At 36.7% G+C, this 25739-nt stretch overlaps 1 long non-coding RNA gene across 3 annotated transcripts; it reads left to right on the forward strand.

The window, feature by feature from the left end:
- Positions 1-201: 201 nt before the first annotated feature.
- Positions 202-25152, forward strand: LOC103879451. Of its 3 annotated transcripts, XR_001897091.3 has the most exons (5): positions 202-341; positions 19897-20068; positions 20195-20379; positions 24378-24441; positions 24868-25152. It is a non-coding gene; the product is annotated as an uncharacterized LOC103879451 (long non-coding RNA). The 3 variants fall into 3 exon arrangements; XR_002518505.2 differs by lacking the exon at positions 202-341 and having other exon boundaries at positions 17449-20068; XR_002518506.2 differs by lacking the exons at positions 202-341; positions 24378-24441 and having other exon boundaries at positions 17449-20068.
- The last annotated feature ends 587 nt before the right edge of the window (positions 25153-25739 follow it).

Here is a 25739-nt window from a genome sequence, read left to right on the forward strand (position 1 = left end):
CGAGACGGGCGGATCACGAGGTCAGGAGATGAGACCATCCTGGCTAACACGGCGAAACCCCGTCTATACTAAAAAATACAAAAAATCAGCTGGGCGCAGAGGTGGGCGCCTGTAGTCCCAGCTACTCGGGAGGCTGACGCAGGAAAATGACGTAAACCCGGGAGGCGGAGCTTGCAGTGAGCTGAGATCCGGCCTCTGCGCTCCAGCCTGGGCGACAGAGCGAGACTCTGTCTCAAAAAAAAAAATAAAAAAATAAAAAATAAAAGCAACTATTGAAGAAGTCACATTGAAGTAACCATTGAAGTCAGAAGGAATTTCTGAAAATGATCTGCAATAAGAAGGTATTTCTTAAAGTTTTAATTGGACTGAATATTTACTGACAGGGCTTGCACACATGTAGACATACGCAGAAAGAGAAAGAGAGAGAGAAAAAAATGTGGATGGGGAGAGAAAGGATAAAAACAGCTAAAATAAATGTTTTAAAAAAAATACTAGATGAGCAATTTAAGGAAGAAAAAGGCCCCAATCCTCACTTCTGTTTCCGAAATAATACTTCTCAAAACATTGTTTACAGACTCCCGGGTCCCTTAGCTACATCCATTGTGATGGCCCATCTGTTTTCATAAGGATGGGAGATCTTACGTGCCTGTTTTATGGTGCTGACATACGCATGGATGGTGCAGAAGCAATGTGGGGAAAATGCTGGAGCTTTGCATGAATCGAGGGAGGGGCACCCAGCCGCTGGTAGCCATTGTATTCTTGACAGCCAGGAACCAGCGGGAAAAACAAACACAAAAATTAAGAATGCCCTGGATGAAACATAAAAATCATTAGTTTATTCAGGCTCAGCTCTCCAGTCACAGTGTTTTAATGTTCTGTGTGATGAAATGGGAAGAGCTCTCGAGGCCGCCCCACAGCATAATGAAGTATGATGATTGCTCTCTGGCGCGTGTAATTGTCTAAGTTGCAAGCTAGACTAGCTGCGTCTTTTGCATGAAGCACCATTTTTCCTTGAAGGAAAAATTGACAGAAAACCTATGGTTATTCAGAGGTGGGTATTTTGCAGACATTTTCTTGATAGTGAACCAAGAAAATGAACCTGCCACTTTAAGAAAAGCAACTGATGGCATTTGTTGTCAATGATAAAATTCAAGCTTTCACATGGAAATTAGAAATGTGGAAAACTTAGCCGGGCGCGGTGGCTCAAGCCTGTAATCCCAGCACTTTGGGAGGCTGAGACGGGCGGATCACAAGGCCAGGAGATCGAGACCATCCTGGCTAACACGGTGAAACCCCGTCTCTACTAAAAAATACAAAAAACTAGCCGGGCGAGGTGGCGTGCGCCTGTGGTCCCAGCTACTCCGGAGGCTGAGGCAGGAGAATGGCGTAAACCCGGGAGACGGAGCTTGCAGTGAGCTGAGATCCGGCCACTGCACACCAGCCTGGGCGACAGAGCCAGACTCAGTCTCAAAAAAAAAAAAAAAAAAAGAAATGTGGAAAACTTGTATTCACTACTGTGAGATTGACAATACCTAACTCCTAAATATTTTTATGGTTATATAGATGATAAAATTAATTAATGTGATACTAGATATTATATAGTGAAATGTGTCAACGTTTGAAAGATCAGCGTAACTTAGTAAACCGTACTTTCTGATATGGTGAAGTGTGTCAGTATTTGAAGGGTCAGTATAACTCAGTAAACCAGTACTTTCTGAATAATCTATGCATTACATAACAAATCATGCATAGGTAAATGATCCCAAGTGCAAGATAAGGTGGGTGAGGTGGCTTACGCCTGTAATCCCAATTCTTTGGGAGGCCTAGGTGGGAAGATTGCTTGAGCCCAGGAGTTTGAGACCAGCTTGGGAAACAGAATGAGACTCTGTCTCTACAAACATTAAAAAAAAAAAAAAAATCAGCCTGGTGTGGTGGCACTCCTGTAGTCCTAACTACATGGGAGGCTGAGGCAGGAATATTTTTTGAGCCCAGGAAGATGAGGCTGCAGTGAGCCATGATTGCTCCGCTCCACTTCAACCTTGACAACAGAGCAAGACCTTGCCTCAAAAAGCAACCAAAGAAATGCAAGATAGACCAATGAATTCGAATGTAACAGTACAAAAAATAGTGATAATGTTTTCTGATTCCACATTTCAATTGCTATTTAAAAATTACTACTTGTCAAGTTTTGGTATAGTATTAAAGAAGAATGTCCCCAGTTATTTGAAAAAATCTATTAAAATACCCTCCTCCCTTTATCAACTGCATCTGTGTGAGATTGGATTTTCTTCATATACTTCAATCTAAACAACTTATGGCAATATAATGAATACAGAAGCAGATGTAAGAATCAAAGTATTTGTTTTAAGACAGACATTAAAGAGATTTACAAAAATGTAAAACAGGCCGGGCGCGGTGGCTCACGCCTGTAATCCCAGCACTTTGGGAGGCCGAGGCGGGCGGATCACAAGGTCAGGAGATCGAGACCACGGTGAAACCCGTCTCTACTAAAAATAGAAAAAAATAGCCGGGCGCGGTGGCGGCCGCCTGTAGTCCCAGCTACTCGGGAGGCTGAGGCAGGAGAATGGCGGGAACCCGGGAGGCGGAGCTTGCAGTGAGCCGAGATGGCGCCATTGCACTCCAGCCTGGGCGACAGAGCGAGACTCTGCCTCAAAAAAAAAAAAAAAAAAAAAAAAAAAAAAAAAAAAATGTAAAACAATGCTTCTCAGTAAGTTTTTAGTCTTAGAAAATATAGCATGTTTTCCTAAAACATGTAATTGTTATGTTAATTTTTCTCAGATTTAATTTTTAATCTAGTAAGTATTAATAGATACAACCCACAACAAAAGCTCTTGGGATTCTCAGTGCTTAAGAGGGTAAATGTATACTGAGACAAAAAAAATATTGTAAGCTACTGTTTTAAACAATTTCATATCATTTATTTATAGGGAAGATTGTTTGATGTAGTTGGGATGTTCATGCCCTCCAAAACTTATGTTGAAATGTGATCTCCAATGTTGTAGGTCTGGCCTAGTGGGAGGCTTTGGATTCTCGGTGTGTGGATCTGTCTTTATTGTCTTGGTGTCTTCTCTGTAGTAATGAGTGAGTTCTCACTCTGTTAGATCATGCATGAGCTGCTTGTTTCAAAGCGCCTGGCATCTCTCTTGCTCCCTCTCTTGCAGTGCCACATGCCTGCTCCCCCTTTGCCTTCTTCCATGAGTAAAACTTCCTGAGGCCTCACCAGAAGTCGTACTTCCTGTAGAGTCTGCATAACCGTGAGCAAATTTTCTTTGTAAATTACCCAGCCTCAGGTATTCTTTTATAGCAATGTAAAAGAGACTAATACATTGTTGATACATCTGAATCATATGGTCTTGTTACATCTATAGACTATTTTGTTTTAGTTGTTTGATTTTTTTCACTATTCTTCTTTAGTCCCCTCTGCATCGTTCTAATGTTGGTGTTTCCTAAAGTTCACTATTAGCATTCTACTGTTTCTCCTATTCTCCCTAGTGATGGTTGGGAGAGATTCTCTGTCTGCCTTGGATTGTCGCTGTGCGTTCTTACTGAGTAAGTTAAGAACACAGAGCTATAAATACTTTTATCCCAGGAATTTATTTGGGTTGTGCTTTCAGTGAGTTACTCTGAAAAATGTAATGAAAATTTCCTCCCACGGTAAGGACAAACTGCCTTATGCTTTCTACAAAAGCACTAGATTCTTCAGCCTCAATGCTTTTCTCCTGCAATGCAACCTGCTATGGGCAAGCGTCCATCATGGGCCCATTTGCTCCACCCCCATGGGACTTAAGACAGCAGCATGGGGAAGTGAGGGAAACAGACGTGAAGCTCCGGCTGCTGCCGTTTCTCTTACCCAGGTGCCTATGTCTTCTTGTGTCTTCTGCCAGCATCTATGAAACTCTGGCTGGTAAACTGATGAACTTGCAAGCAGGATGCAACCATAGACCTTGTACTTATTTTATTTTATTATTATTATTTTTTTGAGACAGGGTCTTGCTCTGTCTCCCAAGCTGGAGTGCAGTGGCATGATCATAGCTCACTGTAGCCTTGAACTTCTGGAGTCAAAGGATCATCCCACCTCAGTCACAGTAGCTGGGACTACAGGTGCATGCCCCCACACCCAGCTAATTTGTTGTTGTCGTTGTTGTTAAAGATGGGGCACTGCTATGTTGCTCAGGGTGGTCTCCAACTTCTGGCCTCAAGAGATCCTCCTGCCTCAGCCTCCTGAGTAATCTTTAACATCTCTTGACAGTGATCTCTTCCTCTCCTATGGTTTTCCCCTAAAAATCTGAAAGTCAAATGACTCCAAAATTTATGATTTTCAACTGGATTGCTTACTAAAACAATAGGACAAAGATACAGTTCATGCCCTATTTGTCCAGTTTAATTATGTCATGTAATTAGTTTCCTCAATGACTGTAACTTCCTTGAACTAATGGGGGTCATGGCATATAGATCTTCTGTATTCTTTTGTTGCCCTGAAATCGGTATTAGATCATAGCTACACTTCAGTAGACCCTCATTAAGACTTAGTTATCAGTGATAATATTTCCTCCTTTGGCCTCCAGTATCACCTAAAAATTCCCAAGCAATAATTCAAGAGTAAATTACTTCCCCAGATCCCACAGTTGCTTGATTTTTTTCTTCTTTTCTCCCATCATTTCCAGAAATTTAATTAATTTAGCCTGAGAGTTTTTACAAGTTGCAGCCTCAGCCCATGGCCTTTCCAACAATGTACCCCTGAGAGTGTCTGGAAAGTTAGTTGAGCAGAAAACTTAAGCCAGACCTTCTGTTTGAACACACCAAATGTGACACATTATTTCCCAGAAAGAGCTCTCTGCTCACTCCCGGTGTGACCATGGCTCAAAGCCAAGTCTCGCTGCAGACACATTACCCCTCAGTGAGGGAGAAAAACTATCTCATGTAACAACTGTAGCTATGGTTTTAGAATCCTGATTATTAAGAATTTTTTTCTGAGGGAAAAATTTAAAAAAAAATGTGAAATTTAATATCCTAATTAAGGCTTTGGTAGTTTCTTAAGAGGGCATCAACAGGGTATTTGTATAGATCACCAGCAACCTCTCTTTGAACACAGAGGCAGCTACGCAAAGCTAAATGTTAGTCTGAGATGACAACCAAATATGATATTTGTATTTCAACGACACACACATATACACACACACACACAAAGTCGTGTGTGTGTATTCTTTTACCCATTTCATACAAATGAGAGCATAATATATATTTCATATAATATATATGCAATGGGTAAAATAATACACATTCATGTTGTACACATTGTTGTATAATATGTCCTCATGTGTTGTTAAAATTCTATCCTTGCAATATTGCCTCTGAACGTACAAAGAGCTTCTTTATTTTGTAAAAATATGAAGGAGGAGTCATTGCATATCAGTGACGTCACCTGATTTCTTACTGTATATTCTTGGGGTCCCTCAAACCAGGATTTCTTCCTCTAGATATTTGTTCAGCTTTGTAGTCCTCGTTCATTCTCCAGATTTTTTGTAGTTCCCCAAAATCTCCACTCTGATTTCTACCTCTGCCAGTTGAGACTAGTTAATAAAAGTTTACAGGATGACATATTCCAGAGTTTAAAATAAGTCCTTAATTTTGATATGATGTTGATATACAGCCCTTTGTAATTGTTAATCAGTAAAACATTTATCCAGCTATCATTGTAACTTCAAGCTTTGTTTGAAATTCAGAGAGTTTGAAGGGCAGAGAATAATGCAAGATGTAATCTGATGACCCTGAAAAAAAATTATTATTGTATCCCCTTAGAAAAGTGTTTGATTTCTATATTATTGTAAATATCATCTTGCATTTTACTTAGACATCAAATCTTTTTAGCAAAAAGTTTTGCTAAAAAAATTATTACTGTATCACCTTAGAACAGTTGGTCTGATTTCTATATTTTTGTAAATATTGTCTTGCATTTCACTCAGATATCAAATCTTTTTAGAAAAAAGTTTTGCTAATTGTCGTTCATTGCTAATTAAGTGTGGCAAGTTCATCTTTATAAGAATCATAAAATCTCTACCAATAAAATTGTGCTCAATGTATTATTCAAATTGGTAAATGAGAATTTACCAATTCTCATTTTGTAAAACTTTCATTATTCAAAATTTAAAAATAGATAAAGTTAAAGCGAGATTACTGAATATGAACAATTTGGAAAAATCTTAGTTCATGTTAATGCACAATACTACTGGCAATATGTTAACAAAATTTAATACCAACAGCTCTGGGGTTTGGGCATTGTTACTCATTTTTAAAAAACAGCATATAATAATGCATATTCACATGATGTTCTATTTAAAAGGTGTAAGTGTATATGTATTACAAAGTTTTCCTGCTGCATCAGTCTCTTAAACCTCTAATTACTCTTGGGACAAACCAAAGTTTGTAGTTTCTGGTGTAGCCTTTCCATAGATTTTATGCACAAACAACACACACATATTCATCCATACATACACAAATTCACATGTGTGTATTCTTTAACCCATTTTCATACTTATAAGAACATATGTTGTAACAATGTGGATAATATGTTCTCATATGTTGTTAAAATTCTATGTTTGAAATTATTGCCTCTGAATGTATGAAGAGCTCCTTCATTTCATTTTATGGTGTCATAAACTACCAGTGTTTTAACTGTGTCTTTACAAACAGACATTTAATTGTAATTCTTACATTTTTATCACAAGAAAAGAGATACTTCTTCTATCACAAGAACAATAGCTTTTGCTACTTTTGATATCACAAGAATGCACAGAACACCTGCACAGATGTCATTCTAAACAAAACAACATTTGTTGAATAAACTCCAGGAAGAGAAATTGTTGAATCAAAGAGTGTTTTCACTTGTTTTCATGATTAAGGTCACATTGTCTTGAATAGAGAATGTAACAATTTACAAATCCACCAACAATATATGAACCCTACACTAACACAAGGTTAGCAAACATTTTGATTTTTGTGAAACTAAGTGAAAAAAAAATGGTATCTAGAAAAATTATACTGTATTCCTGTTACTTTGAGGAAAATAGAGATTTTTTAAATATACATGTAGAAACATAATTATTTAATTTCCTTTGAGTTATTTATTTGTCCCCTTTGTCCAATTTTCTCCTTAGCAATTTTTTAGCAATCACTTTTTTAATTTTTAGAAGGGCTTTATATTTTATAGATCATGTCTATTGGACTACAATATGAGACAGAAATAGGTTTTTCCTTTTACTACTTGTCTTTTGAATTTCTAAAAGTCACTATTTATGGAGTCAAATTTATTATTCTTTTCTTATTTGTATTTGAGGATAAATAAGGTTTTCCCTGGGCAGGCTAAACTGCTTTAAAGAGTGTAAACAAGCTAAGTAGAAAATACATAAATTAAAATCGCTCTGTTCAACATTTAGGAAACCATCTTCTGGAGAATCACATCTTACTGGGATAGATGATTCTCGCTTAAATAAGTTCCTGTTCTACTGTGGTTTTTCTATCATGATTCTCCTCCCTTTTTATCTCTTGTGGTCTGATTCTGAAAGTGTCCAAGATAAGTTATAGTCACCATGTTTTCCCATTTATATTGGACACATTTCTCCCTCCTTTTTAAAATTATAGCACTGATCACATTCACATTTTTCTACAGCTTTATCTGAGGATATCTTTTATTATTCATGTGCTAAATAACAATCCCAACATTACAAAGACTATGACTTCCACTAAGTGTCTTTATAATATTGAGTTACTCATTCAGTGTGATTTTCCCCTATATCAGAAATCAAAAGAGCATTATCAGCTAAATAACTGAAGTGCTGTAGACTAACACTTGTGTTCAACCCAAATTCATATATTGAAATCCTAACCCCCAATGTGATTGCACTAAAAAGTGGGATGTTTGGTAGAACCCTATAACATAAATTCCTCCTATAACCTAATTTCCTGATTAAAAAGTGAGGCCTTTGGTAGGTACTTTATAATCTAATTTCCCACTTTTTAACGTGAGAGACCACAGGGAGCCTTCATCCTTTCTGCCATAAAAGGATTGAGAGGATGGCCTCTATGGACCAGGAAGCAGTCCCTCATCAGACACCAAATCTGCAGAAATACATTTGTTGTTCGTAATCCACCAAGCCTATTATATTCTCTTATAGTATACCTAACAAACTAAGACATGAAATCTAAGTTCTAAGAATTTTTTTTTTTTTTTTTTTTTGAGACGGAGTCTCGCTCTGTCACCCAGGCTGGAGTGCAGTGGCCGGATCTCAGCTCACTGCAAGCTCCGCCTCCCGGGTTTACGCCATTCTCCTGCCTCAGCCTCCCGAGTAGCTGGGACTACAGGCGCCCGCCACCTCGCCCGGCTAAGTTTTCGTATTTTTTAGTAGAGACGGGGTTTCACTGTGTTAGCCAGGATGGTCTCGATCTCCTGACCTCGTGATCCGCCCGTCTCGGCCTCCCAAAGTGCTGGGATTACAGGCTTGAGCCACCGCGCCCGGCCAGTTCTAAGAATTAAGCCATATAAAGTTCAATAAGCTAATAATAAAAGCAAAAAATAGACTGGGTGCAATGGCTCACGCCTGTAATCCCAACACTTTGGGAGGCTGAGGCGGGCGGATCACCTGAGGTCAAGAGTTTGAGACCAGCCTGGTCAACATGGTAAAACCCCATCTCTACTAAAAATACAAAAAATATCTGGGTCTGGTGGTTTGCACCTGTAATCCCAGCTACTCGGGAGGCTGAGGCAGGAGAATCGCTTGAGCCCGGGAGGCAGACGTTGCAGTGAGCCAAGATCGTGTCATTGCACTCCAGCCTGGACCACAAGAGCAAAACTTGGTCTCAAAAATAAATACATACATACATACATACATAAATACATAAATAAATATAAAAGCAAGAATAAATCAAACACATCCGTAATAAATAGGAAGTTCATTTTTATGTCATTATTTAAGCCATGGCAAATGTTGAACTGTGCATTCTTATATTTCCCTCATGATCATTTTTTTCCATATCATACAGAATAAGAACATCATACCTCACCCCTTTACTGTTTCTTTCCTTTTTTTTTTTTTTTTTTTTTTTTTTTTTGGAGATGGAGTGTTGCTCTTGTCATCCAGACTGGAGTGCAGTGGTGCGATCTCTGCTCGCTGCAACCTCCGCCTCCTGGGTTCAAATGATTCTCCTGCCTCAGCCTCCTGAGCTGCTGAGATCACAGGCACCTGTCACCATACCCGACTAATTGTTGTACTTTTAGTAGAGACGGGGTTTCGCCGTGCTAACCAGGCTAATCTCGAACTCCTTACCTCAGGTGATCTGCCCTCCTCAGTCTCCCAAAGTGTTGGGATTATAGTCATGAGCCACCGTGCCCTGCCTACTATATCTTAAATTTAGGTTTCAGGGTTTCTTTAATTTTAATTTTGGCAGTTTCTCATTTCAAGCCATATGTATCTACCATATTAATGTGAAGGATGATCTTTCTTTCTGAGATTTTTGTATTTCTTGTCAAATTTTAGTACATTTAGTAAAATTGGGACCAGAATACCAAATAGTTCATTTTAGCTTTATTTTTTACCTTATCATGTTTTCCAGTGTACTTTATATATTCAGACCACATAAACAACATAATTTTATGAAAGTGAGGTTTTACAACCTTTGCTTAATACATTGCAGAATAATTTGAGGAAGACAGAAAAATTTAGAGCAAATAGCACATAAGTGAATATATGACTGCCTGAACATATTAAATTATAGTTAATTGGAAAACTATTGAGAAAGTAAAACATTAAGAGTCTGCAATGAGTCACCATTGGAGACATTCAGGAAGTTTAACTCTAAGGGAAAGGGCTCCATATTCCTCAACGCTTTGTCTAATTTAGAAATTAAAGGATCACAACAAATTCCTCCCCATTTTTGAAAGTCATTATCATTAATGACTCTTTAAAAACGTTTTAAGACAACTTTTATTATGGACATATTTTATTTTATTCTTACAATTCTTACAATAAAAAAATCATTTCTGTGGCATATTTATTTTTAAAAATTCATTAATCTGGTCAATGTTGTGGGTTGAAAATCAGAATTAAAAATGGTTTGTAATTGCATCCTGCAATGTCTTAGATGAATTACTGTTTGTCCACCTTTAGGGCTCTTTATCCCCATATTGTTAAATTAGCGGCTTTCTACCATTTTGCTCAAATACTCTCTAAGATTATAGCAAATAGTATGCAGCTTCTTGAGCATTTTAAAATGGATATTAGTTTTCATATCATAACTTAAATATATATGCTACATATATAATTTTGACATAATGCATATGGTAAGCATATTTTAAATACATTGTCATCAAAAATTGGAGTTTCAGATTTAGATTTCTGAAATTTTGGAAAATGTTTTCCTTTAACCTAATTGGCAACACCAAGTGTCATTTTAGACTCACATTTCAAATCAAACTTACTTTATGTCTAAATGTTCTGACTTCAGTTTGTATCACAAGTGAATGTGTTAGTATTTATCTCCATGAGAACTTGTAGAGACTTGTTGAATGTGTTAGTAAAATCCGGAATACACAAATACAAGATTGATAAAATTGACTATTTGGATACTAATATAAGGCACATGTTGAAAATGATGAAGCCTTCATTAGCAAGTGTCTGAATGACTGCATGGCTAGGAGCCACTCTGCTGATCTGTTCACCTCTTTAGTCTATGTAATCAGGAAATTTCTCTTGGGAACCAATCATTCTATATTTTTGTCTTTATTTTTTGTTGTAGTTGGCAACTAATATAGGGCAATAGTTCTCCAATACTAATTGTCCTATTAAGAGTTTCTAAAAATACCCTCTGTAGTAGCAAGGTAAGGGTGTACTGACCATACTTCTTTAAATTTGTATAAAGCTGGTGTCCTTAACTGTTAATTGCATGCAAGCATTCTCTAAGGCCTCATTTTATAAAATGCCTGCTGTATTGCAATTGCTGGAGTTCAGATCACATTTGCTGACTTAATAAGTGTAGCCTTATAATTGTTTCATACTCAATTTCATGCCTGACATATAAAAATTAATAAATAAAAATACATTGTTACAAATAATTTATTGTAACTGACCATCCACCAGGTGTTCAGCTTCAGTAGCCTGAAAATTTATGCCAAAGCGTTTACCACATTATTTATTTCAATTATTTTCTCATTTATGTCTTCTACTTTATAAGTATAGGGAGGAGGGTTCATTTAGAAGAGTACCATTTTGTTTAGGACACGAGGGAAACAACATGGATAATAACAATGCCCTGGAAAATGATTTCTAATATTTAAGATGAACACAGATAATTAAGTATACAAGGTAGGAGAATCTATCCTGATATAATTCCTTCATGCCATCCAAGGCTGCTTCTTTCCCCATAGAAGACTTCTCTAAAGAGGTGCAGTTGTTGTGGCAAAACATTTTTTACTAAACTAGAAATAATTGTAAAATATAGACCACCAAACAAAAGTAAAATTGAAACTCTCAGGTTCAGTATTTTTAGTATTGTCATATAAGTTATATAGTTATATGTATTTATATATTATTTGTATGTTATTGTTATTAGACTGTCAGAAATACTCAGCAGAAAAATATTTTAATAGATGTAAAAGCAAATCTTTATACATTTTGGGGGCATATAATCAATCTTAATTAGTTTTATTTAAATACATTTTTTCTATATATAATATTTTCTGTTTGGAAAGTATGTTCAATAGTTCAGGAAGGGGAACTACAACATAGATGACATGACTCTTCAGGAAATAGGTAGCTCATAGTAAGACAGGTTATATCAATACATTTGTATGTATAATTCATAGAAGCATATAAGCATAATGACACAAACTTAAAATAAGGTTATACAAATATTTTGAGTTCTTTAAATTTCAATAACTGTATGAATATAGCATTAAGGAAACGAAAAAACAAGACACAAACTTGGAGAAAATGTTTGCAAACAACATATCTGTTAAAAAACTTGTATCCAAAATACACAAAAATAGTTAAAAATAAGAAAAATAAGAATCAATTAAAAACTGGGTTAAAATCTGAACAAATAGCTCATCAAAGAAGACAATCATTTAAAATCATTATCATATAAACTATGATAATGGTAAATAATCATATAAAATATGTTTGACATCATATGTTATATGAGAATTGTGAATTAAAACAGCAATAATATACCTATGAGATTAGCTAAAATTCAAAACACTGATAACACCAAGTCCTGTCGAGGATTCATTCATTCATTGCTAGTGAGAATGCAAAACATACAGCCACTCTGAAAGATTGTCAGTTCCTTACAAAGCCCAACACAGTGTTACCAGAAGATTCAACAATCGTGCTTCCAGCTATTAACCAAATTTATTAGTGTTTTCACACTGCTATAAAGAAATACCCAAGACTGGGTGATTTATAAAGGAAAACAGATTTAATGACTCACGGTTCTGCATGGCTGGAGAGGCCTCAGGAAACTTACAATCATGGTGGAAGGCTAAGGGGAAGCAACACCTTCCTCATAAGGCAGCAGGAGAGAGATGAGTAAGCAAAAGGGGAGCTTGTGAAACACTTATGAAACCATCAGCTATCTTAAGTATTCACTCTCTATCATGAGAAAAGCATGGGGGAAACTGCCTCCATGATCCAATCACCTCCCACCTAGTTCCTCCCTCAAACCCTGGCGATTACAATTCAAGAGGAGATTCGGGTAGGGACACAAATCCTAACCTTATCACCCAAATAAGATGAAAACTTATGCCCCCCCCCCCCACAAAACTGCACACTAATATTTACAGCAACCTTCTTTATTCATAATTGAAAAAAATTGGATGCAACCAACATGATGTCCTTCAGTATGTGAATAGAATAACTGTGATTCATGTATACCATGCAAGAATATTTAGCAATAAAAAGACATGAACTATCAAACCATGAAAAGACATGAAGAAATCTTAAATGCATCTTAGAGTGAAAGAAATCAGTCTGGAAGGCTACACACTATATAATTCTAATTATATGATGTTCTATAAAAGGCAAAACTGTGGAAAGATTATTGATGTCACATCTATATTTGCACTGACAATAAAATAATGTTCTCCAACACAAAAATCAGATATACAGGATAATTAATGCAACTTTGCATATTTTTTATCATTTGGTAGGAAGTCATGAGCAACATCTTATGCAATGTTTCTTCTTTTATTATTTTGCCTCACTTCAGGAGATAAACTTTAACATAGGTTGTTCACATTTTCCTTGCTCTTTGAGTAAGTATGGGTTGTGTCCTAAACTTTTTAATGCTGGTTGTCCAGACTCTGGGTGCTGTTTTAATCCTCCAGGCAAAGTGTTTTAGCATTCGATCATATCAATAAGGTTCAGACTGTAAATTATATCTTACCTTCTTTGTACGGTGATCCAAATCTTAGTTTCTTTTTCTGTATTTTTACTACATGGCTTGTATCAGTCCTACGCATGTATATCTCTCAAGTTACGCTGTGACTTCTGTGAATTTATGCATAAAAACAAGAGATCCCCTTCTCTAGTTATCATTCCAAGATTTGCTCCTCATTCCTTAACCTGCAGTGGTTCCTCTGAGTTATAGCCATTTATACAGCTTCTTGCCTCAATTTTTGATGTTTCTAAAAAATTGGAAGCCATCCTCTGTGGAGTTCTTCTCCAGGTTTTGACTTCTCTCCTCTGGTAGTTGTTTCGTTTTATTTTGTTGTTGTTTTTCCCAGAGTTTGCATTTGTGAGTAGATGGATAATTGGAGGCTAACACCACCAGGTAGAAATAGGTATGGACTAATTAATGGTGTTTTTGATGAATGACTTCTTGATTTGCATAAAGGCAACATTGCTAATCTTTTCCCTAATGACTCACATTTCCTGTATTTAAAAAATTCACCTTTACTTTTAGCTAATACCCGCTATCTTTTTAGAAGTCTAAAAATATTGTATTATTCTTGATCCACTTGAAAATAATGTTATGAACATGAGGATGTAATAATTTAGACTCCTGTATTTTGTAGAGATAACTCTTATTTATAATCCTTTTATTAAACGATCTCCTCTTACGGTTTGCAATGCCATTCCTTGTCGTATATCATTTTTAAATATGCATGTATCCGTTGCAGAGTTCTCAATATTTTTCTGTCATCAATGCTATACTTTTAAATTATTGGAACTTTCTGATACACCCTGAAATCTGACTCAGCATTATCTTCCAAATGTTTTTGTTTCAAAGTATATCATTTTACCAAATTTATATAAGGTTATGTTTTTTTCAATATCCACAAATGCACTTACATGTGCTTTAACTGAAGTTCCATTAAATCTAGAGATTAATATGGCAGAATTGCTATCTTCTCTATAGAGAATCTTTCTGTCTATAAATATTTATGTCTTTTAAAGTGTGGTTTGATAAATATATTTATTTTTTAAATATTTATTGATATCATTGTGCATTTATTGTTTTAAAATATTTCATATGTCTGCTATTAAAAACACTTCATTTTATTTTATAATGCTTCCTGCATTTAGAAATGCAATTACTCCTGTATCTTGATCTTATTTCTGACATGATGAAACATGATAAAATTTCTTATCAATTTTCCAAATAACTGTATATTTTGGAAAATTCCTTTATGAATTATCACATCTAATTTAATTAATTTTTTTCTTTCTTTTCAGTATGCATAAATTGTTTATCTTTCTCTTGTCTAATTGCACTGTTTTGGACTTCCAGTACAATGTTGAATAGAAGAGATTGTGAGACTTCTTACTGATTTTAAAGGCAATGGTTTCAACATTTTTACAGGTTTTTTAAATATGAGTTCTATTAGGTTTTGTATTTAACATATTCAATTAACTTTATTAGTAATTAGAGAAATGCGATTGAAATTCTCAATTAAAATATATCAGGATTTGGTTTGGCTTACTGCTAAAGGGCATATTTTATTTAAGTGCATGAGTTTATTTTTTTTCACTGCAGTGAGAATTTGGCCGTTGGCATGAGTTAGTGGCTCAAGGATATCAGGTCTGAGTTCTTGGTGATTCCCATCATCTTTTCCTCACCATACAAAGTGGACTCCTGGAACTCCAAAGATCACTTCTGCATTTCAAGCAGTGGCATTTGGAAAATTCAATTGATAAAATATTTTTGTATTCTGGGTAGTACTACCAAATAATTCTCACTGACAAAGCTTATAAGAAAAAGGGACTTGAAAAAAATTGGTTTTTCATTTGGGGGTTTTTACTGTGTATTGTATACGAGAGGGATATATATATATATATGTATATTTCAAAATAACTTGGATATTGCATAGGTATCTAGCAATCTCTGTCACAGGAAACATTCTAGATAGCTGGTAAGAAGGCATTTCAGAAAAACTGCTTTATAAAACACCATGGCATTCTCCATTTAAGTAAGAAGTACTTGTACAAGATGATGTCTGTACAACACAAATTCTGCTCATCCATGGATAATATGAGCAACGATCACTGGGGGACTCTTTCATATATGCATCAAAGGACATAAGCTACTGTGGATGTGTATGAACATGTACATGTTCATGTTTGTCTACATGTATGCATGTATAGCGGAAGAAAAAATGCAAACCACCCCAGTATCTATTGACAAAAGGATAGACAAATATATTGTAACATATTTGTGTGTTAGAATATGATACAGCAGGTAAAAAATATGAATTGCAGCTTTACACATCACAATGAATGGCTTTCGTGAACAACACTGTAAGAAAAGTCATGAAAGGGTGTATAGCAGGATTCTATTCATATAAAGCGTAATGAATTGTACGATTGAATGAATACATTATTTAGTAATACCCCTGCGATGATTGATTTTGGTTGTCAATTTGTCTAGACTAAGGAATACCCAGATAGTTGGTAAAGTATTATTCATTTTCAATCCTTGAATTAATTATTCTCAACTTTTCAGAAGGCACTGAGCCCATGCCCCTTTTGCTGAAAGGGAAACTCAGGTGGTTTGGCATCTGATCAGAATGGTTGGGCTCCCCCACGTGTGTCTGTGAGGGCGTTTCCAGAGGAGATTGGTGCATGAGTGGGTGGACAGAATGGGAAGATCCACCCTCAATGTGAGTGGGCAGCATCCAGTCAGCTGGGGGCCCAGATGGAAGAAAAGCAGAGGAAGGGGGAATTCTTGTTTGTTCCTCCAGAACTGGAATGCCCTTCTCTTGCATTTGGATGTCAGAACTCCAGATTGCCCAGTCTTTGGACTCAAAAACTCACAATAGCAGCCTCCCGGGCTCTCAGGCCTTTGACCTTGGACTGAGAGTTACATCATCTTCCTTGGCTCTCAGTCTGCCCTGGCTCTCCAGCTTACAGAGCCCCTATCTCGGGACTTCTCAGCCTCCATAATTGAGTAAGCCAATTTCCCTAATAAATCCCTTCTCTTCATATGTATATATACAAAGAGAGAGAGAGAGAGAAAGAGAGAGAGAAAGGGAGACAAACACACACATACACGTATCCTCATTATTTTGTCTCTCTGGAGAACATTGACAAAAACCAAAACCAACTCTTCATGTTGAAATCTGTAATGAAGAGAAAAATATGATTTGAACAAAACTGAGACTCATGCTTGCCTATATGGCAAGTTAATGAAATTTAGTTAATTAACTTTGGTTAATAATTAAGTTTGGTTAATGAAATCTGGAAGGATAACACAGAGGACTTTAAAGTTATTGATAATGTATTTGTAAAACTCATGTTAAATACCTAGCATTTATTCTATTATTTTTAAAATATCAAAAACGCTATATAGTCTATATAACACTTTTTACAGAAAATTAAACAAGCAGTTTGAATAATGAAGTCCCGTTCTTTGATTTCAGAAAATCAATAATCTTTATCACCATGGAAATATCTAAACAAATTATGGCAAAAAAGAATGAAAATTGACGGGGATGGTCCTGGTTAAAACCCATAATACCAAATAAACAAATCTGGAGACAGCTCATTGACCTAAGACGTGCTTATGGTAGCCGTCAAAGAGTCTGTCACCTTTTATGATGTGAAAATAGCCCTCATGTTCAATGTAGTGAAGCTGACTGAGCTCCTGCGATTCGAAACCTCACGCACAGATAGGTCTTGCAGTCATCAGGGTCAACATTCAGTCTATCAGCCTGGCACGGTGGCTCACACCTATAATCCCAACACTTTGGGAAGCCAAGGCAGGCAGACCACTTGAGGTTGGGAGTTCAGCCTAGCTAACGTGGTGAAACTCCATCTCTACTAAAAATACAAAAATTAGCCAGGCACAGTGGCTCAGGTCTATAATTCCAGCTACTGGGGAGGCTGAGGCAAGAGAATCGCTTGAACCCAGGAGGCTGAGGTTGCAGTAAGACAAGATCCCACCACTGCTCTCCAGGCTGAGTGACAGAGCGAGACTCTGTTTAAAAAAAAAAAAAAATCAGTCTATTGAAAATGTATATTTGGACCCAACTGGAATCAATTCATCTCTGAACCTTGTAAGTATGTGACCAAAATTCACACCAATTTGAGCTGTTTCTGTAAGTCAATTTATCATCTTGTGGTGTGACTGTAGCTGTGTTTAGTACCAGATATCTGTAGCGTCCTAAAGCTTTACCTGAGTAGATGAAAAACTAATTTGAGAAACTTAAGAAATGAAGAATGTTTTGACAAAATCAATACTAGTTTATCAGTTTAGAATACCTACACCAAACTACAGGACTCTCAGAATTCATTCTTCTCTAGTTGGATATTCTACTTTTCAAGCAGTTCACAGCATTTTTTGGTAAATATGAATTACCTTTCTCGAACTCTTGTATGGAGTATGTACAAAATTATATATCAAATATTATTTTCAAATATTCCTAATTAACTCTTTATTTCAGCAACACCTTTTTCTTATTCAATATTAATATTTTCATAATTGGTTATATTTATATTTTCTTCAATGAGCTTATTTCTTTGAAGAGTTTATTTCACTTATTTGTCAAGGCCCATTATCTACTAATTAATGTAAAAGCCCCAATTATGTTAAATCTATGTTTTGTCACTTTGCCCTCATGCAAGGTGATAGTAGCTAGCACTTCAGCTATAGTTTCATCTAAACTTTGAGTGACTGACAGAGGTATCTGTTAATGCATGTGCCCCGTTTTAAATTAAGCATCACACAGAGTATCAAACTGTCTAATAACAATTCCAAGCTGTTGGGTGACAGGTGAGTTGGGCATTAGGAAAATTATAGGGTCCAAACATTGGTATACACTAATAGTAATTCATATTATTAAGGACTGCATATTTATATCCCCTCAAATTCATAGGTTGAAATTCCAAATCCCAACAGGGTAGTATTATGAGGAGAAGTAAATAGGTCGTCACAGTTGTGCCCCCATAATGGCTCTAGAGTCTTTATAAGAAGAGGAAGAGAGCTATCCCTCTCTCTCCCCTCTGTGCAGATACAGGGAGAAGTCTGCAACGCAGTAAAGGGTGCTCACCAGAACCCAACCATGCTGGCCCTGATCTCAGAATTCCAAACTGGTGTCCCGATCAGGAACTTCCCACCTCCAGTACTGTGAGAAATAAATATTTGTTGTTTAAGCCTAGGGTTAGTCTGTGGTGGTTGGCTATAGCAACATAGACTAAGACAATACATCAGAATATTTATCTTTACTATAAAATTATAATGTAGAAATTAATATACCTTTTTTTCAGCTGAGGAAATTAAGGCATTAAGAAGTTGAGTAACACACTCAAGGTGGCCCAGTTCGTGAAGTGGGAGCCAAGATACCATGTCAGATGTTTTCTGACCCAGGAGTTTATCTCTTCATGACTACAGTATATTACCACTTCAGTTATTAACTATCATATAGTCGATTAGTTTAGTGTAAAGATCACTACCACCCCTAATAATGATATGGATGTCCCAAATTACCATATTTAAAACCCTTCTGCTCAATGAGTTAGGGGATTGTTTGGATTCCCAGGTGAAGGTCTGGGTTGTTTTATCTTGTGGGTTTCCTGTGCCAAGGTTTAGCTTTGGAGTTGGAATCTGTGCAATAGGTCTGAGCCCTCAGGTTTCATCAAAGATGTACAACAATGAGGAACTCTAGACTTATTCAAGAATAGAGCACAGAAAAGCTCAGCAGTACAGGCTGGGTAGGTGGTGAATGGAAAATGGTGGAGTCATGGAAAACATGGCCTCAGAGTCCACCTGATGAGCATTACTGAGTCAACATGTAAGAAATAATCAGGTATTTTTTTTTAGAAGTTACTGAAAATTTATGTATTTTTATCTACTGAGGTATGAAGCAAGCCTCATTTGCCAGGTTAACCAACTCAAATTTGAGTGTGAGTGTGTGTGTGTGTGTGTGTGTGTGTGTGTGTGTGTGAGAGAGACAGAGAAAATAAATCATTAGAGAAATAATATCATTGGATTTTTTTCTGTTGTCTCTAAGTCAGCTGGTCAGCTAAAGGCTGAAAGTTGAGAAAAGTGCATGTTAATTATCTGTACATTTTAAAGACAGTTAAGATTTTAAGAAGGGACTAACCTGGTTAAGTGATCATCAAATCCAAAAGTACATAGAAAGATAGCCTCAGTGAAGATATATGCAGTAAACAGTTTTAGTTTTTTTTTTTTTCTAAATGAGTAGCAAAAACTTTAGCAAAAAATGAAAATGCTATGTTAGCCCATCTTCCTGGGGGAGAAATGGTGAATAATTCTTCCCACCCTTGACCAGGTTAGGCAGCCTCTGAATACACAAAAAGTTTGGAGTCTTTTGAATTAGAAAAGATTGATACTTCATTCCCTTATTGACTACTTGTTGAGTTTCAGAAATAATCAGCCCAGCAGAAGCAGTTAAGCATCAGAAAGTTCTTGGAAATGTTGGAATATGCCCCAGAAGCTTGGTGTACATGCTGATGGAGGCAGGTGTCTGTCCCAAGCCTGGAGAAGCCAACAACAGAAAGCCGGCTGGATAAGCCGCAACGTCAGGTCAAGCAGCAAGGTAGAAGTGGGAGCAACCTGGGCCCGTACTGTTTCCTGGGATAAGAAATTTTGGATTTTTCTTTGGGACAAATGGCCAAGCAGAAGGTAGCTTTGCTCTAATTATCTTCACAAAATTCTGATCTAGAGGAGCTACCTCCCAGGGCAAGGTGACCGCAAGAGTATAGCCCCAAGCAGGAGGTGAGAGAAGTTGGAAAGAAAAGGGAGCCTGGCAAGTATGTGATCTCCTCAAAGAACGGGCCCCAGGAAGGCTCACAGTCATCTGCAAAGAGTCAGCGGACACGAGGGATTCCCCCTAAGACACGGAAATAGGTATTGCTGTATTCCTTCTAACCCCCTTTTCTACGGCTCCAACCTTGAAGGAGAAGCAAAGTGGAATAGAGGAAGGGGAAAAAAAAAGCAGGAAGAAAGGCCACTCTCCTTTTGCTCCCTGGTCCAGCTCTGGAGTGGTCTTAGACAGGGCTAGGAAAAGGTGTTAGCTGAAAACCAGATTCACAGTTTGATTAAGAGAGGACTGGAAAGGCCGGGCGCGGTGGCTCAAGCCTGTAATCCCAGCACTTTGGGAGGCCGAGACGGGCGGATCACGAGGTCAGGAGATCGAGACCATCCTGGCTAACACAGTGAAACCCCGTCTCTACTAAAAAATACAAAAAACTAGCCGGGTGAGGTGGCGGCGCCTGTAGTCCCAGCTACTCGGGAGGCTGAGGCAGGAGAATGGCGGGAACCCGGGAGACGGAGCTTGCAGTCAGCTGAGATCCGGCCACTGCACTCCAGCCCGGGCGACAGAGGGCGCCTCCGTAAAAAAAAAAAAAAAAAAAAAAAAGAGAGGACTGGAATTTACATAACTGGAAAGCTATGGGATTTTTCTAGGATGTTCCTAAGGGTCAGGAAAGGGAAATTTATCAAAATACATTTCAGAACAATGATGGTAGAAAAAAAAAAAAAAAGCTGTTTATATTCTAATGAGTTTACTCCAACCAATAAGCTAGTTGCATTTATTGTTTAGGGTTTTTAAAAATTCCATGAAGAATTCTAGAAAATCAAGACACCCTCCACACTCTCCTTTTTGTGTAAAGAGTAACATTAATTCTCTAAATTCCCAAATGCTACTTTAAATAACTATTAATCTTGAAAGTTTAAAGAAAAGGTAAGTGTAGAAGAAATCCTAGAATTTCTTCTTCATTTACAATGGACCAATTGACTGTTTCACTATTTTTTTTCCTTTTTTTTTCTTTTTTTTATGGCAATGCTCTCAATAACTGCAAAGTTGTGTCATCAATATCCTAGCCAGGTAGTATCACATTACCAACCTAACTAAACCTGTTTTGATATTTTTTGAGGCAAATTTCCTGCGTTTAAGAAAGAAAAAATCATCACGAGCACTGGCTAAGACAGGATTCTGTAAATAATTTGGTTGTTCAAAGTACTATATTTATGAGTGAGCTTTTCTATCTCTTTGCTCTATCGATTTCTCCAATCAGTTTGACTCTGACCTTAGAGAAATATTCCACAGTGACAGCCAACAGAGAGCAGCGTTTGATGAATAGAAAGTGCTGGGGAAGTTGGGTTCCTTCAGAACTCTTTTGCACCTGTTGAAAATGAAACAGCTCCTGCTTGTTCATCTCTGCTGCCTGCTGTGAAGCTGTTTCCTACCCTTCGGGCCTGGTTGTCTTGCCAACCGTGGAAGCTGACATTTTTCCTCTTGTTTATTTGAGCATTTAGCAAAGGTTCTTGAAGGGCCACCTGAGGGAAAGTTAGCAAGGCAGGCTTAGTGGGCAAAAAACCCCCCACAGAAAACAAAGAACCCTTCCCAAACCAAAAACACAAAATAAACCAAAAATAAATAAGTAGAAATAAATAAAAAGAGGAACTCAAGCTTTTGGGAGCAATGGAAAGAACTCTGTCATGTTGATTTAAGAGAATTATTTTAAGTAAAGTGTTCGCGATCCACCTGAGAGAAAGCAGGAGATTGGTAAGGGGATTGAAAATCTCTTTTTATCCGTTTCTCAAAATGAAAGAGACTCCCAGGCTAAATAATTTTTCAGATAGGCACTAGGAAATTTTTATTACCTCTACTTTTGCAAAGTTCTGGTAAATAATACAGGATATATGAATGGCCTTACTGTGCGTGCATGTAAAACAAGTACACATGTTGTGTATATAGAAATAATTTAAATATCTATATTAATATATTCCCGTATGTATGATGCATGCATATGATCCATCGTGTATGCAGAGGCACACATTTAATCTTCAGATGCTCATTCACATTCCATTTTGTGTTAAATTTGTTTATAAAATTACATTAAGTGAAATATGAACTGTTCTTTTTAAAATTATTTCGACTATTTTTAGAATATAATAGTTTACAAAAGAGTGTTTAATGAGAAAAACTTGCAGTATTTCTGTTCAGTGTGCTATATTAAACAGCACACTTGGACAGTAGTGGAGAGTATGATTTGTTGATATTTTGGCGTTGTGCTGCAGTGGAAATCCCGCCTTTAGGTGAATCCTTGTGCTGTTCCCCTAGGTATGCTACCAAACCTATGTCACCACCTTGCAAAGGACTCCTCAGGGCTCAGAAATTCTTTTCAAAGAGTCAAAGAGATTCTATTAAAAGACATACTTCTTTTTCTGTTCAGGAGCAGTGACACACACTTGTAGTTTCAGCTATTTGGTAGTCTGTGGTGGCAAGATCCTTTGATCCCAGGAGTTTGAGGCCAGCCTGGGTCCCTGTGTCAAAAAAAAAAAAAAAAAAAAAAAAATCAGAAAATGTTTTTAAGAGATTTTTTCTTCTGCTTGAGATAACCATATGAGCCCAATCTAGGGTAATGGTTCCAGTTTACAAGTGTTTGTTTCTTGTTTTAGGGATAAAACATGCTGGGCGCTGGCTATAAATCTGATTCTTTGTAGTGCTGATGCAGGATAGGGCAGAAGTCAGCTAGCCTGATGCCAGAGTGGAGTCATTTGGAGCCAGGCTGATGATAGCTCCAGAATGAAACAGATGTGGAATCAGTTTCCAAAACTGATGAGAGGAGAACATGTACATTGAGAAGAAAACTGAGTGGATGCAAAATTATAAAGAGGTGGAGAGAAGAGCTTATATTAGACTATCTAGGATGAGGGAGGATGGCTTCAGGTTTCTAGGGATGGCTGTGATCTTCCTCATCAGTCTCATTAGAGAAAGCACATTCTGCCTCCAGTGTGAGGACAGAAATCCGTCGTTTTCGTTTACAAAGATCACAGTACACAACACCAGCTGAAAGAGATCACCACCAGGGAGACAGGTCCAGTCTGGGTATGTCACCTACAAAGGTGATGCCAAATTCTGGATATGGGATAAACAATTCAGCAAAGATGGCTTCTATGTGATAAGAGTACAAGTAACCCCACAATGAGAGGTTGTTTCAATGGGCTTGAAGACTGGGTCGCTACCTTAACTGCTGTCAGCCTCCATTTTCTCCTTTGTTCAATGGATACACTAACAGTTTGGTATGAAGTGTTGCAGCGTAATAGAACTATTTAGAATAATATATAAGTGCTACCAATTTTTAATATTATTATTGCTGCTGTTATCGCAGTGAGAGGTGCCCACACACTAGGTGTGGGTATGTAGGAGTTATTATTTTGGTTTTGCTGCATAAGGGGAGTATCATAGGGAACTATAGCAGGATCTTGGTTTCAAGAAGCAACATTTGTATCTTTGAGAGTTGGCAACAGATGTGATCAAAGGAGGATGAAGTAAAACTTCTCCTTTAGGGGGACCCTAATGTCTTGCCTTGTTATCACTTTATATATTAGCTTATTTGATAAACAGAGAGAAAGAGGTATAAAAGAGTGGAAAAATCTGAAGTAAAATTTAGTATAGTGAACAGAAAAAATGTGGGAATAGGAAGTCAGGCAGAGAATGCCAGGGCAAATTTGGGGCCAACTTCCTAGCTAAGGAAAGGCATTGTATCATCTGGTGTTAGGAAACAGTGTTTACTTCAAAGCACTTGTAGGATAGAAGAAATATTTGAAGGAAGATAGCCTTAAACATACAAAATGTGCACTTCATGATTTTTCAAAGTCTGGCCGTTCGTGAGATACAAAATAAATCTGTTATGTTTAAAGTTTACAAATAGCTTTAATACAATGACTCATGGTTGACATAGGTACTTGAACCAGGAACACTTGCATTTTTGAGGAAGAATAAAGGACCTGTAAGAACTGTCCCTGGTTACATGGAGTTTAGAAAATTTGTCAGAGACAGAAGTTTAAGATTTTCTAGAGTTTTGAAATATTGTGCTAAATATAATTTGGTATTGTAGATTGGACCTTCAAACAAAAAAGAACATGAGTGGAAAAACTGGTGAATTTAAGTATAGTGTGGAGGTTAGTTAATAATGTTATACTAATATTATTCTAATAATATTGTATCAGTTAGAATATCAGTATTGTACCCATGTTAATTTCTTAGTTTTGCCAAATGCACCATCATTATTTAAGATGTTAAGTTTAGAGGAACTAGGTGAAGGATGTTTGAGAACTCTGTGCCATTTTTGCAATTTCTCTGTGTATCTAAAATTATTTCAAAATATAAGTTTACATTTAAAAAATTGGATTTTTAAAGACGTTTCTAAAAAACTAAATAAAACCTGTTCCTTTTTTATCCAAAGTAGTAGAGAAATACATTCCAGTCCTTTTTTCACTGTTTTTCTTTTCTTTTCTTTTCTATATGTATACATATAGACCTATATAGGTTTTACTACTAGGTTGGAACAGATAATTTTCTTTTCTTTTCTTTTCTTTTTTGTACAGAAAGGGTCTTGCTATGCTGCCCAGGCTGGTCTCAAACTTCTGACCTCAAGCTGTCCTGTTGCCTAACCCTCCCAAAGGGCTGAGATTATGGCTGTGAGCCACACACCCAGCTTTGTTCTCTATTTTGAGCTACTATGTATTGAATAACAGAATGAGATAAAACAAACCAACCAACAAACAAAAGAACATTTACAATTGTATGAATGCCCACTTTTGAGTAATATTCACTTTTGGCTTTTAAATAAATAATAAAGAATCTTACATAGAACTTATAAATTCACTCTTCATTAAATGTTTCTGAGCTTCATTTTTTAGATATGTATTTTATAGTGAATAGTTGTAACTTACAGATGCAAAGGATTAAATCTGATGGGTTACACCTTAGAGAAATTAAGCATAAAAGTGTCGACACTGAGCACTCAATAACAGATAAAGGCCTATTTTTCAGACCCAGTAACAAAGTCTTGGCACTAAGGCCTCTCCCTTTAGTCTCTACATCACTGTGCCAGGTTAAGAATTCATTCTTTTGGATTCTGCTATTATTTTTCTTGCAAGATATCTTGACCATCTTAACATCAACAATGATTTTATTTGGCAAAGAAGTATTTTTGAAAGTATATGTATTCTGCTGTCTGTAATTTTTTGAAAGATTCTTTACAAATCAATTCTCATTTTATAATACTGCTCCTGTCTTAGTTTATCTTAATCAGTAGATAGGAATATATTTGTTACAATTGTAAGCCATAGTATAGTCTAGTGATTTCACACCAAAGTATTTTATTTAATCATTATACTGCAAGGATTCAAACCCCATTTACAATAGATATTAAATGGCTTGTTCAACTAGGAATCATCTAATTCAAATTTAAAAC

Source organism: Papio anubis, chromosome 15 (genome assembly GCF_008728515.1).
Source record: "Papio anubis isolate 15944 chromosome 15, Panubis1.0, whole genome shotgun sequence".
In the NCBI taxonomy this organism is placed as follows: Eukaryota; Metazoa; Chordata; class Mammalia; order Primates; family Cercopithecidae; genus Papio; species Papio anubis.